At 45.0% G+C, this 12213-nt stretch overlaps 1 long non-coding RNA gene across 2 annotated transcripts in view; it reads left to right on the top strand.

Moving 5' to 3' along the window:
- Window positions 1-7305, top strand: part of LOC112551834 — a 49393-nt gene extending 42088 nt beyond the window's left edge. For both annotated transcript variants that reach the window (XR_003096140.1, XR_003096139.1), the window contains exon 8: window positions 6765-7305. This is a non-coding gene — a long non-coding RNA (uncharacterized LOC112551834). The remainder of the gene's footprint in view (window positions 1-6764) is intronic.
- The last annotated feature ends 4908 nt before the right edge of the window (window positions 7306-12213 follow it).

Below are 12213 nucleotides of genomic sequence, written 5' to 3' on the forward strand. Positions count from 1 at the left end.
CATCCTTCTTGAAGTGCGGCGCCCAGAATTGCACGCAGTACTCCAACTGCGGTCTGACCAGCGCCCGATAGAGGGGAAGTATCACCTCTTTGGATCTATTCAGCATGCATCTGCTGATGCACAATAAAGTGCCATTGGCTTTTCTGATGGCTTCGTCACACTGCCGACTCATGTTCATCTTGGAGTCCACTAGGACTCCAAGATCCATTTCCACTTCCGTGCCACCAAGCAGGTCATTCCCTAGGCTGCAGGTGTGCTGGACATTTTTCCTCCCTAGGTGCAGCACTTTGCATTTCTCCTTGTTGAACTGCATTCTGTTGTTTTCTGCCAACTTGTCCAACCTGTCCAGGTCTGCTTGCAGCTGTTCCCTGCCCTCCGGCATGTCCACTTCTCCCCATAGCTTTGTGTCATCTGCAAACTTGGACAGAGTACATTTCACTCCCTCGTCCAAGTCGCTGATGAAGACATTAAAGAGTATCGGTCCAAGGACTGAGCCCTGCGGGACCCCACTGCCCACACTGTTCCAGGTCGAAGCTGACCCATCCACCACGACTCTCTGGGTGCGACCCTCTAGCCAATTTGCCACCCACCGGACTGTGTAGTCATCCAAGTCACAGCCTCTTAACTTGTTCACCGGTATGGGGTGGGATACCGTATCGAAGGCCTTCCTGAAGTCTAAGTATTAATGCTACAGTATCTTGACATCTCTAATGGAGGATTCTAAGAAATCCAACAAAATGTTCCAGTAACGTATTCCTACTCGCAGGTTAGCAAGATCACCAGAAACAAGTGTCACAGGAAGGGTTCCTCATCTATCAAGTGAGGGATGAGCACATCTGCAAGTTTTTGTTGAAAGGAACTGGATTGTAATTCCAGCAGCTATGGTAATCCCAGCTGACACACTGAGACAGATGGGTGCTTTGCATTTTGGGATGAGAGCATACCTGAGATTAGCCTGGGGATTGTTTGTTGGCCAGGCATGAAAGCCAAGCAGCACATATACAGAAGGTGTGCCAAGGGTTGAGTAGATCCCAGCAAAAGCAGACTCTGTAATGGCACAAAATCCCATCCAGAGCCTGGTAGAAGGTAAATGCTGACCGACCTGGTCCCTATGAGTAACAGGACCTGCACTATCACCATAGATGTTTATTCTGATTTCTGGGTGATGGACTCTCAAGAGGGCGCTCCAGGAAAGACCTGTGATCCTGATGCTGAAGGTGCTGTTTAAGTATGGCACAGTGGGTGGGCTTTGCTCAATCAGAGAGCCACGGTGCTTCTGCAGCTGGATTCAAACAGTGCCAGACAGGAAGTTGAACAGAAGACGTCTTCCTTGGGGTGCTCACAAATCAATGTGAAAGCTGAGTTGGCATTAAATATAGCTAAGAGACTGATATGATGGTCTAGCAATGCCAGATAGGGCTCCTAAGATGTTCATCTAAGGACGGCGTAGTAACCCTAGCACAGGGGCTGAGAGGCTGGAGAGCCAGGGCTCGGCTTGACGTGAAGGATAGTCTGCTCCAGCCTGGTGAAATGATAACAGATAGGACATGAGCAATATAAGGGAATGCCAAGCAAAACCAACAGCCTGTTACAGCAAAGGAGCCAAGGCCCTGAAGCTGTCACACGCAAGTGAACAGCCCAATCACCAAGTAGCCACACAAAGCAACTGCAGAAGGCAAAAGGCCAAGCTGCAATGGGATGCAGGTCATATGAGGCAGCTGCAGATTCAGGACAGCAGCAGAGGAAAAAGCAAAGTTGACTGTGCAGCAGTGGCAGGCAGCCAACGCTTACAGACAGATGGGGCCCAAAGTCAGGACCAGGAGGACTTGGAACAAGCCTCAGCCATCATCTAGTCTAAGGTAGGAAAGGTAGTGATACAGAGCATGGACAGGATGCCACCCAACAGAGAGGAAGCAGGAACGGGGTAGAAATGAGTCCCCCACCAGAAAAAAACAAGTCGGATATTGGTTTGAAGACTAATACACTTCGGTTACACAGACTAGCTCCAGACTTACCATGGCTGATATCTTGACTGTCTGAGCAAGGACTCAGACAGAAAGCAAACGTTTCCTGAAGAGGCTTGCAAAGTGACAACATTAAAACAAAGAACTGAACATCACCCTTCAAGGACTGCAAATCCTAGCGGCACACAGTGGTCCAATGGCAAAGGCCAGATCCCTTCTGGAATCTTTGGCCTTGGCGTGTTAGCAAATGCTTGCACAATGCTTGCCACGAAAACAGTTTGAAGCAAAGCTGAACCGTGGATCTCAGAGCGGGGAGCGGAGTTTGCAGGAGGGAGGAGCGTGGAGAAGGCATCAAAAGCTGGTCTGCAACGTGTATGGCCTAAATGCTAGAGGCAACAGCAGCATCTCTGTAACAAGGCCTACCTCTTATGGAGCGTTTCTTTATTGGTTGATCTTGAAGCACTTTTCAAAATAAGTTAAAAATCATTGTCCTCCTACTAGAAATGAAGTGGTTGAGGTATAAATTATTAGCTGCTGTCACCCAGCTGGCCATGGGTAGAGTTGGGAAGAGAACCCCAGTCTCCAAAGTTCACTTCTACAAGCCTGGCATCCACTCATGCATGATTTTCAGTAACTAAGTGCCTGTCTGGTTGCTCTACATTAGCCTTATTACTGATGCTGCTGTGTAATATATCCCCACCGATACAATAGAGGCAGCTCACCTTCTCATTACCTATCAGTTGCAAAGCATTAGAAAGTGCTCCCTCGTCAGTCCATCATAGATTAAATGCCCTAATCAGGCAAAGCTTCCACCGATGCCGAGGAGACTTCCCTTGTTTTCTGCCTAAAGGTAGCCTGTCTCAGTAGCTCCTGGGGAAGGACGATCACATCAGTTCAAGTGACTTCTATAAACACAAAGGGTAACTCTCTCAAATGTCAGCGTGTCATGAAAATCCCCCACAAAACAGGCGCTGGAGCAGTGTCCTTGGAGTCCGCGGCTTGGCTGGGTGGAATGAAGGACAAACCGTAGCTGACTTTAATTGCAGACTTGAAAAAAGAAGAATGAAAATTGCCATCATTTCTGAAAACCCACGGGAGAGAAAGAGAGTCTGTTTATTTGGGTGTAAGTTGCTCTCTGTAGCTCTTCGGCTGGCTGAAGTTCTAGCTAAATGTTAAATTTGTCGTCTTAAAGTGACCATGGAATAGCACCGCTTCAGAAACTCCTGTATAATCTTATGTATTTAGGACAAAAATAAATCCTACCTTGGGGTAGTACTACAGTTTTGTCTGCAGGAAGAGGGGGGAAATGTTTGCCTTCCAGTGTTTGCTTTGAACTTCTGAGCTTATTAGAGCCCTGAATCAATATTCAGCACAATTTCATTACCCGTCAAGTGAATTTGGGCTTCTTATTCAATGTGATTATTTCCCACCCTCTAGCTGTTGGAGAGACTCTTAAATACCCTTTTGCTCCAGACTGATCAAAACATTAGCAGAGCCTTGTGATGTTTGGACATGCTATTCAGCACTAGATTCATTAATCTTTTGGATTTTTGACAGATGTTAAGTAAAAGCAGCTGTATGTCCTTTACTGATCAACACAAAATACTGGTTGGAGCCTGGAGGAATAACACAGAATATATTGAGTTATGTGCCACGAATGTATAATTGAAATAGATAAAATAACTAGAAAATAAAATATAAAATTGGAGCCTGACATTATTAGGTATAATGTTTGAAGAGTATTTAAGAGTTTAATTTTCTAACAGTTCAGAATGTTTGAAGGGTAATCAAATTATTCCATAGAAAAACCCCGTAATTAAAAAAAAACATGCAGTTAACATCTCTATGAGATATTAGTTGAGGATATGGAATTAAGCAATTTTATATCCAAGGCTGGAATTAATTTGTAAGAAATTCCTCCGGTAAAAGGATTTCTGTAATACTTTGGAGGCAGACTCTGCCAATTCTTTAGAAATTTCCACAGTTACTAGGAAAAATTGCATGTATTATGAGACAAGCCTAATAGATCATAGAGTTAGTCACTTAAACCTGCAGGAAACACATTTATTAGGGTTTAATCTATATTATTAAGTACTCATGGGGAATCCACTATTAAGTTATAAATCATTGTCACGGATGGGCTCTATAAAACAATGAGTTTTGCCTGTAATTTCACTGTCATCTTTCAGCCTTTAGAAAGAGGAAGGGAAAATGTTACCTGGAGAATTTAGAACTATTTGTGCGAGACAGCTGAAGTTTGCGGGGGCAGATTGTACAGCTCTTGCTCACACTGGCAAACATTTAACATTTGTGTGAACTTTACTCCAAAGTGCTCATCAGTGTGAGCAATGGACTTGGTTAAAAGAAGGCATAAGGAGTCTGGTCCACAGCCTGTTAATGTCAATAAAAAGATCCCTATTGTCTTAAATGGATTTTGATTCAGATCCAAAGGCTGCAATTAACTTTGCACATGGGAGTGAACTGTTGTTCTTCATTGAAATACTTTGATGAGTAAAGGTAAGCATACCTGTAAAGATGGGGGCCTCAGGTTCTTATTTTATTTTTTTATACCTCTGCAAATGTTTTTAGGACTGCTTTACTTGAAAGGGATGGGAGTCTCATATAAATGTGACACTCTATGCACGTGGTCAAGTTGAACCTACAGCAAGTCTTGAATCCTTAGCTGACTAAAGTGTGTTGTGGTTGTTCAGATCTGAGTCTGGTTTACACACTTGTCATTTCAGTAGCTGAATACCGGTAATTGTAAGAGTGTGAGGACAGTAGCAGCAGGCATACATTAATGTTACTTTTGAAGGGTGAGACTCTAACCATTCCCCAAGGACCATGCATGTAGGGCTCTTTGCTGCAACAATAAGCTGCTCAAGTCAGCAAATGTATTGTGTGCTGTCACATTAGGAGCTTGCTAATAGCAAAAGTTCTAAGTGTCAGGTAGAGGCTGATTTACCTGCTGAATGTGACAGGGATATCGCTGGAACAAGTTTCTGGATGGGGTACTTGGCAGGAAGCGGCACTTACTAATTAATACAATGCTTTTTGACTAATGCATGTGTCCATGTCATGCAGATACTAGCTTGCATTTGACAGCCTTTTTAGTTTCACTCCATTGCATTGGACTAACCAAGATCTATGGGAGAGCAGAGTAGACAGTGATATTTTATGACTGCATTGGCCAAGTGGAACCACAATCCATTGTTCAGTCTAACAGGAATCTATACAATCCAGGAGGGCAGCGTCTCCCTGGGTTGACTCCGGGCAGACTTCAGCAGATCTGGAGTGGAACCTGAACAGAGACTTCTGCACCCATCGCTACTCTACTGCCAACCCCCAGCAGAGACTGAAAGAGATTATGAGGCTATCTAGGGCTGCTTCTCACAGGAGTGAGATTGGTCCCTTTGTCCCTGTCCATGTACATATCTTGGAGGTTTATTTAATGTGTCTTTGAATGACCTTAGAATGTATTGCATCAAGACAGATAAATATTCTCCCAAATTTGCAAAGAAACACCGATTCGGACTTCAACAACACAAAGCAATATAACATTACAGATCAACGCAGGGGGCTGTATCAATCTCATTTCATATCCAAATCTACATTTCTACTATTACATCTTGCAGGAAAAAAAACACTTGGTCTGGCTCAATAGGGATGTAATATATTGGCATCAGTAGCGTAGATATTACAGAGGACTTTGATTCATACACCTCACACCATTATTTCCTTGAATCTACATTTCACTTCAGTTATTTGATTTGGTGTCAGACAGAGCTGCAGATGGTAAAGGGTCCTGGCATTTTATTGCTGCTGCCTAGATGATATTACTAATGTTTCTGAGACTGTTATAAAGCATGGAAGTGAGGCATAAATCTATAAAGGTAGCCTGACTGCTGTAAAACTGTAAAATAAATAAATGGCTTTTACATTTCCTGCTAGGATGATAAGAAAGAACTTGACCAATCAACTGCTAATTCTGTTGATTAAAATTGATAGACGAACTTGCTTTAGCCAGATTAAATATAATAGGGCAACCACACTATTGGCCTCACAAGTATGTAAACATGATTCAATAAAGGGGAATAGAACAAACAGCATAAGCCTATTTCTTTTGAGCTGACACATGGTTATCAACGAGAGCTGACCAATGCAGGATTTTTAGCTGACAAAAAATGTTCATTATTTTTAAAAATGTTGGTATTGGTCTGAATCAGATTGCAACAAAAAAAACATTCGTTTCTCTAATGCAGCATTTCTGAAACATAATATGATCTCGGGGCTCCTGGGTAAATTTCTTGGTGTTGAAACTGACAAGAATGTCAGTTTCGCTGTCCCCTGGCTGGAGCTCTCAGGATCTGGGACTCTTGGGTATGTTGGCTTTCCTCAGACAGGGACCTGGGGGGTCCCAGACTCCCAGGGCACTTAGCTGCCCTGCTGCTTCCCTGGGATTCTGGAACCCGATGTCTCAGCTGGGAGCAGTGATCCACAGATCCCTGGAGCCTGTGAGGCCTTGCTCTGTCGCCAGGAGCCTGGAAATCCTGGGAGGCTTGGTTCTACTAGCAGCCCACCGCGATTTTTTTTGGGGGGACTGCAAAACTGCTTTTCTTGGCGGAATATGTTCCTACAGTCCTTTCTTGTCATGGCACCAAACACTTTCAGCTTTTCCTTCTGTGAGTTATGCTGTTTGCTCAAATGCCTCTGCTGGCAGCTTGCTCCCTGTGTTTTGCTCTACTTAATGTTAGGGGAGGAGTGGAGTGCTGGCCTCAGTTGTGCTTTCCTTGCATTTAGGTGGCACAGTGATTCACTACCCAACCTCTGGACCCCTGAGAAGAGATCCTGATTCCCAGTTTACAGGTGAGCATGAGTTTGGTATCAACTGTTTAGGACATCTCCAAAGATAAGTGGAAACACCTGACTGGGTCATGGCAGGCGTATTCATTCCTCACTGCTGTGAACATTCAGTACCCCCACAGACCAGACCAACACAGTACTCTCAGACCAGACCAACATTCAGTACTTTCATATGTCTCAGACAAACACGACTACCAAGTACACTCCTGAAACCTGGAAAATGCTGAATTTTAGCAGATTTTGGATTTTAAACTTCATTGGAGAACAGCAAGGAAGCTTTTTTTACCTCCCTGCCTGCCATCTGACACCTCCAGGGAAGGAATTCTACCTGATCAACACATCAAAGCTCACCAAGACGCTCTCATGGACCCAAAGGGACAGCCTTCCATCTCCAAGTCCCTCTGTGCAAAAATGAAGTTTATTTCCTACCTCTGGGGACTTTTTACCATCTCGTACCATCTATACTTTTCCCAGAGCCTGATGAAGGGACTTTGATCCTGAAAGCTTGCAGAAAAGAACAATTTTCTTGTGATTTTCCAGTTGGTCTAATAAAAGATTTGGAACCAAGAGTTCTAGTTTTTTTGTATGTAGTACTCTCACACATTTTTATTAAAAAAAAGAAAAAGAAAAGCAAAAAACCAACCCAACACAATGTCCTGAAACAGCAAAAAGTCCTGTTTGATCACTTTTTGCTCATGCAAAATTAATTTTGTTGGTTGAGTGGTTTGGTGTCTAAAAATTATGATCCTGCATTTTTAATGGCATACATTGTTGCCAAGGACACAACCCAGGGAAGCTGTTCTGAGGGATAATAGCAGGTTGACTTAAATTTTCATAAGTTATTGAAAAATGCCATTACCAGCTTGGATCCCAGGCCCCACGCCTACAAGGTTTTCAACATTCACAGCTCCCATTGACTTGCATGGAGGCTGAAGGTGCTGATACAGGAATTCTGTGCATTTTTAGATGGAAACATTTCATAATGTTGCATTGAATTTCATTGTATTGTTCTCATTTTTATCTTTGTATTATTTTTGTGTTGTGGCATGACATAAAGCAGGCACTTCTGAAGTGTCACATTTTTTCTTAACTGCGGTCACTGGAGACCCTCATCTTGGAAAAAAGAGCAGATATTTGAGCCTTCATTCTTATAATACCAATAACATATTTCAACTGTGAAATCATGTCATATCATGACATGCCAGTTGTAGTTGTTTAGCTGATGACATGCAAGGATGTAAAAATAATAAAAAATATTAAAATAAAATTCAAAATAAGATTTTGAGATTTTTTTCAAAATGACAGCTGCTTCATTTCAACTCTTTTCAAAGTGGAAAAGTTCACTGTAATCAAGAATATTACACCCCCTTCCCTCTCTCTTCCCCCTACACAACCTTCAAGGTCTTATTAGACAAAAAGCACTTTGGGGGCAGGTGCTCAGTATTTCAGTTGGTTTAATAAGTTGCATACCTCACTGGACTCCAGCATCACTAGATCTCCATGATCTGTGCTGGTCCTCTGGCGGTCCTCAGTTGGAATACAAGGAATTGACTTTAACCAAGGCCTAGTCTGGGCCCTGCTGATTTTAGAAATCTCCTCTCTCTCTGTGCCTTATTACCACCCCTACAGCCATCAAAAACACAGACTGAGGGCCCCGTAATGTAAAAGACAGATGCCTAATTGAAGAGCATTCGCACTGGGCCTCCCATTCTTCCAAGTTTGATAGAAAATAGCTCTAACCTTAGGGAATGTTGCTAATCCCATGTCTGTGCTAAGGGTTTTGAGTGAGTGGGCACAACTACGCATTCATGAATGTGCTGTAATAACAGGTACTAACAATGCACAGTAATGAATATTTTTTGTGGGATTCGTATATGCCCATTGGATGAAAGCTACTGCACGTTAGTACAGATGAACGCTTTTTGTGTGATGCTTAATGGCCATTGGACTACTCTACTACGCATTAGCACAGTTTTTGCCAGCTGCGCTAATGCTCAATAGAATTAGTCCAATGGGGATTAAGAGCAGGGTTCAAATTACAGAGGATCTTGGGGGGGGGGGGGGATGAGTCCCCCCATAAGAGATGAGCGCCCCCACTGTAAGATTTGAAAAGCATAACCTGGGAGGAGTTCTCCGATTTTATTAAGGCATCGTGATGGGCAGCCCCATTTTTTTTGCAGACCCCTCCAAGAGTCAAAGTGTAATTTGAATGTTGATTAAGCATCTCGTGTAGATGTCCCCAGTGAGAGGCAGGAATTTCCTTGTAGGCCTTGAGGCCCCCCTCTACATGTTACAGGTATTGTGCAATTAACTGGTTAATTGTGTAATTAACTGTCAGCAGCTCTATGTGCTAAGTACCTCTTACACTGTTAAAAGTTCCAGCCAGCTCTAAAGTTAGACCTCGAAAATGTGTACTAACTTGATAGCTGGTTGGTATCCAGCTTTACTTTGCAGGGGCTGGGTCTGCCCCTGCGGCTAAGAGCCCTTTCAACTGACTAAGCTCGAAGCCACAGGGGTGTACCATGTGCAGTTGGGGCTGGAAGTCCTGCAGCCGAGGGGATTGTCCCTCCTGGTGGCACCCCATGGCTGCCAGGACTGAGAGTCCTGCAGGTGTGGACTCTCAGTCCTGGCAATGACCCCATGTGGCAATGCCTTGGGGCTGTGGCCAGGGGGTGCTGCCACAGCTGTGAGTCTCATCAGCTATGGGACTTGCAGCTGTAGGAGCTTTTTACTTGCCAGTGCAGGGCGAGCCCAGGGTGGTGATCCCAGGCTCCCCCTGTACTGCCAATAAGGTGTGATGGGAGCTAATGCTGGATCCCACAATCGGCCTCCTGCCATGCACACAACTGTGTGGGTCACACTTGAGATCCTATCATGCCTTTACCTGAATGTCTAGAGAGGCCCATAGAAACAAGAAGCATTTCAGAGGGAAGAGGAGGACCCTGGCATTGTAAGAGCTGTAGTATAAATCCTCCTTAATTCCTGAATTTAACTTAGGTTCACTTTTCAGTTCCTAAGCCCCTTGCAAGGTAGGCAGAAGCACGCCATGTCCCATCACTCACTGGGCATTGCCAGAACCACATCCATGCAAAAAGTGGAAGCATAACACATGGCTCATATTGTGCTGACTCAGCCATGGCTTCATTTCCTTGCAGGATGTTTCCCTTCTTTGGGATTTTGGGGTTGCTGTTCCCGATTTAAGTGTTGGACGGTTGGTGGCCAACACATCACGAGCTGGTGATCTCAGTCCAGTTCCTTGTGGAAAACCAGATCCCACCATCTAGCACATGCGTTGTCAGTCTCGGAGGAAATGGAGTTGAGCGATAGGGTGGCAGTGTAGATTGACCTCTTGTGTGGCCCCAAAATAGTACACTTGCCAAGCGGAGGAGAGGCTGTGTAGAGAAGCTTGCCATGCCAGGGCTGGGCTGGTCAAATGGAGGACTTTTTTCCCCAAGGTTGTCAATCTGGGACCTACACGAGCACTATATCTTCTTAAAAAAACAAAATGGGGAAAAAAAATCCGACACAGGCAAGCCAGGGAAATGAATGACTCGGAGTTAGACAGGCAGAAACATTCTAACAAATGACACAAGTCTGATAAGGAAGAAAAAACCCTGCTTGTTTCTGAAGAAACAGGAACTAGTCCTAAGGGCCACCGATGACAGATTGAAACTCAGCCGGGCATGGCCCCTCAGTCTCCTTCGCCTCCCAGGCAACTTAAAAAGAAAGCTGACAAGGGCTGTGTTGGGGCTCCATCTCCAGCCCAGTTTCAGTCTGTGCTCTTGCTGGTTTGGGGCTCCCTCCACGGCTCTTTGCTGCTCGTGGCACCTGGGAGGTGTCCTTCAGGTGGTGGTTTTCCATGATTGCTTTCCATCATGCACCTAGACTTGCTACAGACATCCTCCCACAATTGATCCTGGGTAAGGCTCTCACTTCCAAGCAGCCATAGCCTCTGGAGTTAGGGTGGGTGCATTTGCCCCCGCCCCCCCCCCCTTTCATTCATGCCCACCTGTCCATAGGCTCTGTTGGGAGTTCAGATAGCCCCCAAACCCCCAGCTCACTAGCCTGGGCATAGAAGAGGTTCTCAGGCTGGGCATCAACTCGCATGCATTTAGTAAACAGGTATTAAGGGGCTGTCTCCACCTTCCTAAATTGTTGCTTTGCTGGATCTTGACTGGGGCGGGGGGTGGCCCCCCTATGGAGGTGGGAATGGCAAAATGGAATCGGGTGGGAACTGCAGGAGTGCTGTCCCAAAGCCCTTCTTGTTCTGCCATCCCTTTTTGAGTATTCAGCTCGCCCATCTTCAACCTGCTCACTGTTTTCCATGCAATAAGAGACTGGCTTTTTTTTCCCTTTGGCAATGAACTTGGGCTTTGAGAGAGGACTGCCAAACCCCTGTCATTAGCAGGTAGATACTGGCCATTTCTCCATTTCACACACTTTTCAAGGGGAACACTTTTTTTCCTGAGCTCTGCTGTGTCAGCTTGTTCTTGATTCAGTTTTCCCCCTGCTGCTGCTGGCTGCTGTGGAATTGCTTTTGGGCTCTGCCCCCCTGCTCTAACATAGATTTTAATCTTTCCGCCCCTGCCATCTGGAACCCTTTGCAAAATCTGAACCTTGGCTCCGATTTGACACAGAGGATAAGGACATAAGGAGGTTGGGCTTGTAATTCTTAGGAGCAGATGGATCTACCTTCAGGTTGATGTTTCTAACCAGGACAGAGATGGTCTCAAGGCAAGCACAACCAGCAAGGAGCCCTTGGAAACAGTGGGGAGCACCATGCTTATTTGGGGTGATAAGGACCAAAGAAAAGTAGAGAAGCAGCGATTGTGGATGTGTCTGCTTCCAAGCGATGTCAGAAACCTGGATCAGGACCAAGGAGGAATTGAAGCTGCCCAACCAAGGCAGGGAATACAGTCCTTGCCTGCTGACAAATGCTATGTCATGAGCGGCACCTGACCACCCCATTTTGGAAGGAGTATCTGGTGAGATGATAAATGAAGATAATTCAAGGCCTAACAGGGAAGACGCAGGACCTGAAAAGAAAGGCTGTGGATGTCTTCCTGGCATAATGAGAGAAGAAACGAATCCCATTGGAAGGCAGGTATGTTATTGTATGCAACCCTAAGGTGCATGTATTTGGGGGCAAAAATGTATCCTGTACAACATTGCTTTAGGTTTAATCCAACCTCTTCATTGTTCTTTAAGTGCCTTATTTTTAATTTGATCAAGCGGGACAATTTCTGAGAGAGATCAAGGCCCATTTGTGTCTTGCTGGCAGAGGAAAGGGGCAGAAATGGCTCACTGAGAGTATCTTCAGCAGAGGGACCTGGAGAAGGTCATACTGCCTGTGCAACCAGCCCTAGGTGTAAGTGCAGACTGGGGG

Source organism: Alligator sinensis, unplaced genomic scaffold, assembly GCF_000455745.1.
Source record: "Alligator sinensis unplaced genomic scaffold, ASM45574v1 scaffold1388_1, whole genome shotgun sequence".
Classification (NCBI taxonomy): Eukaryota; Metazoa; Chordata; order Crocodylia; family Alligatoridae; genus Alligator; species Alligator sinensis.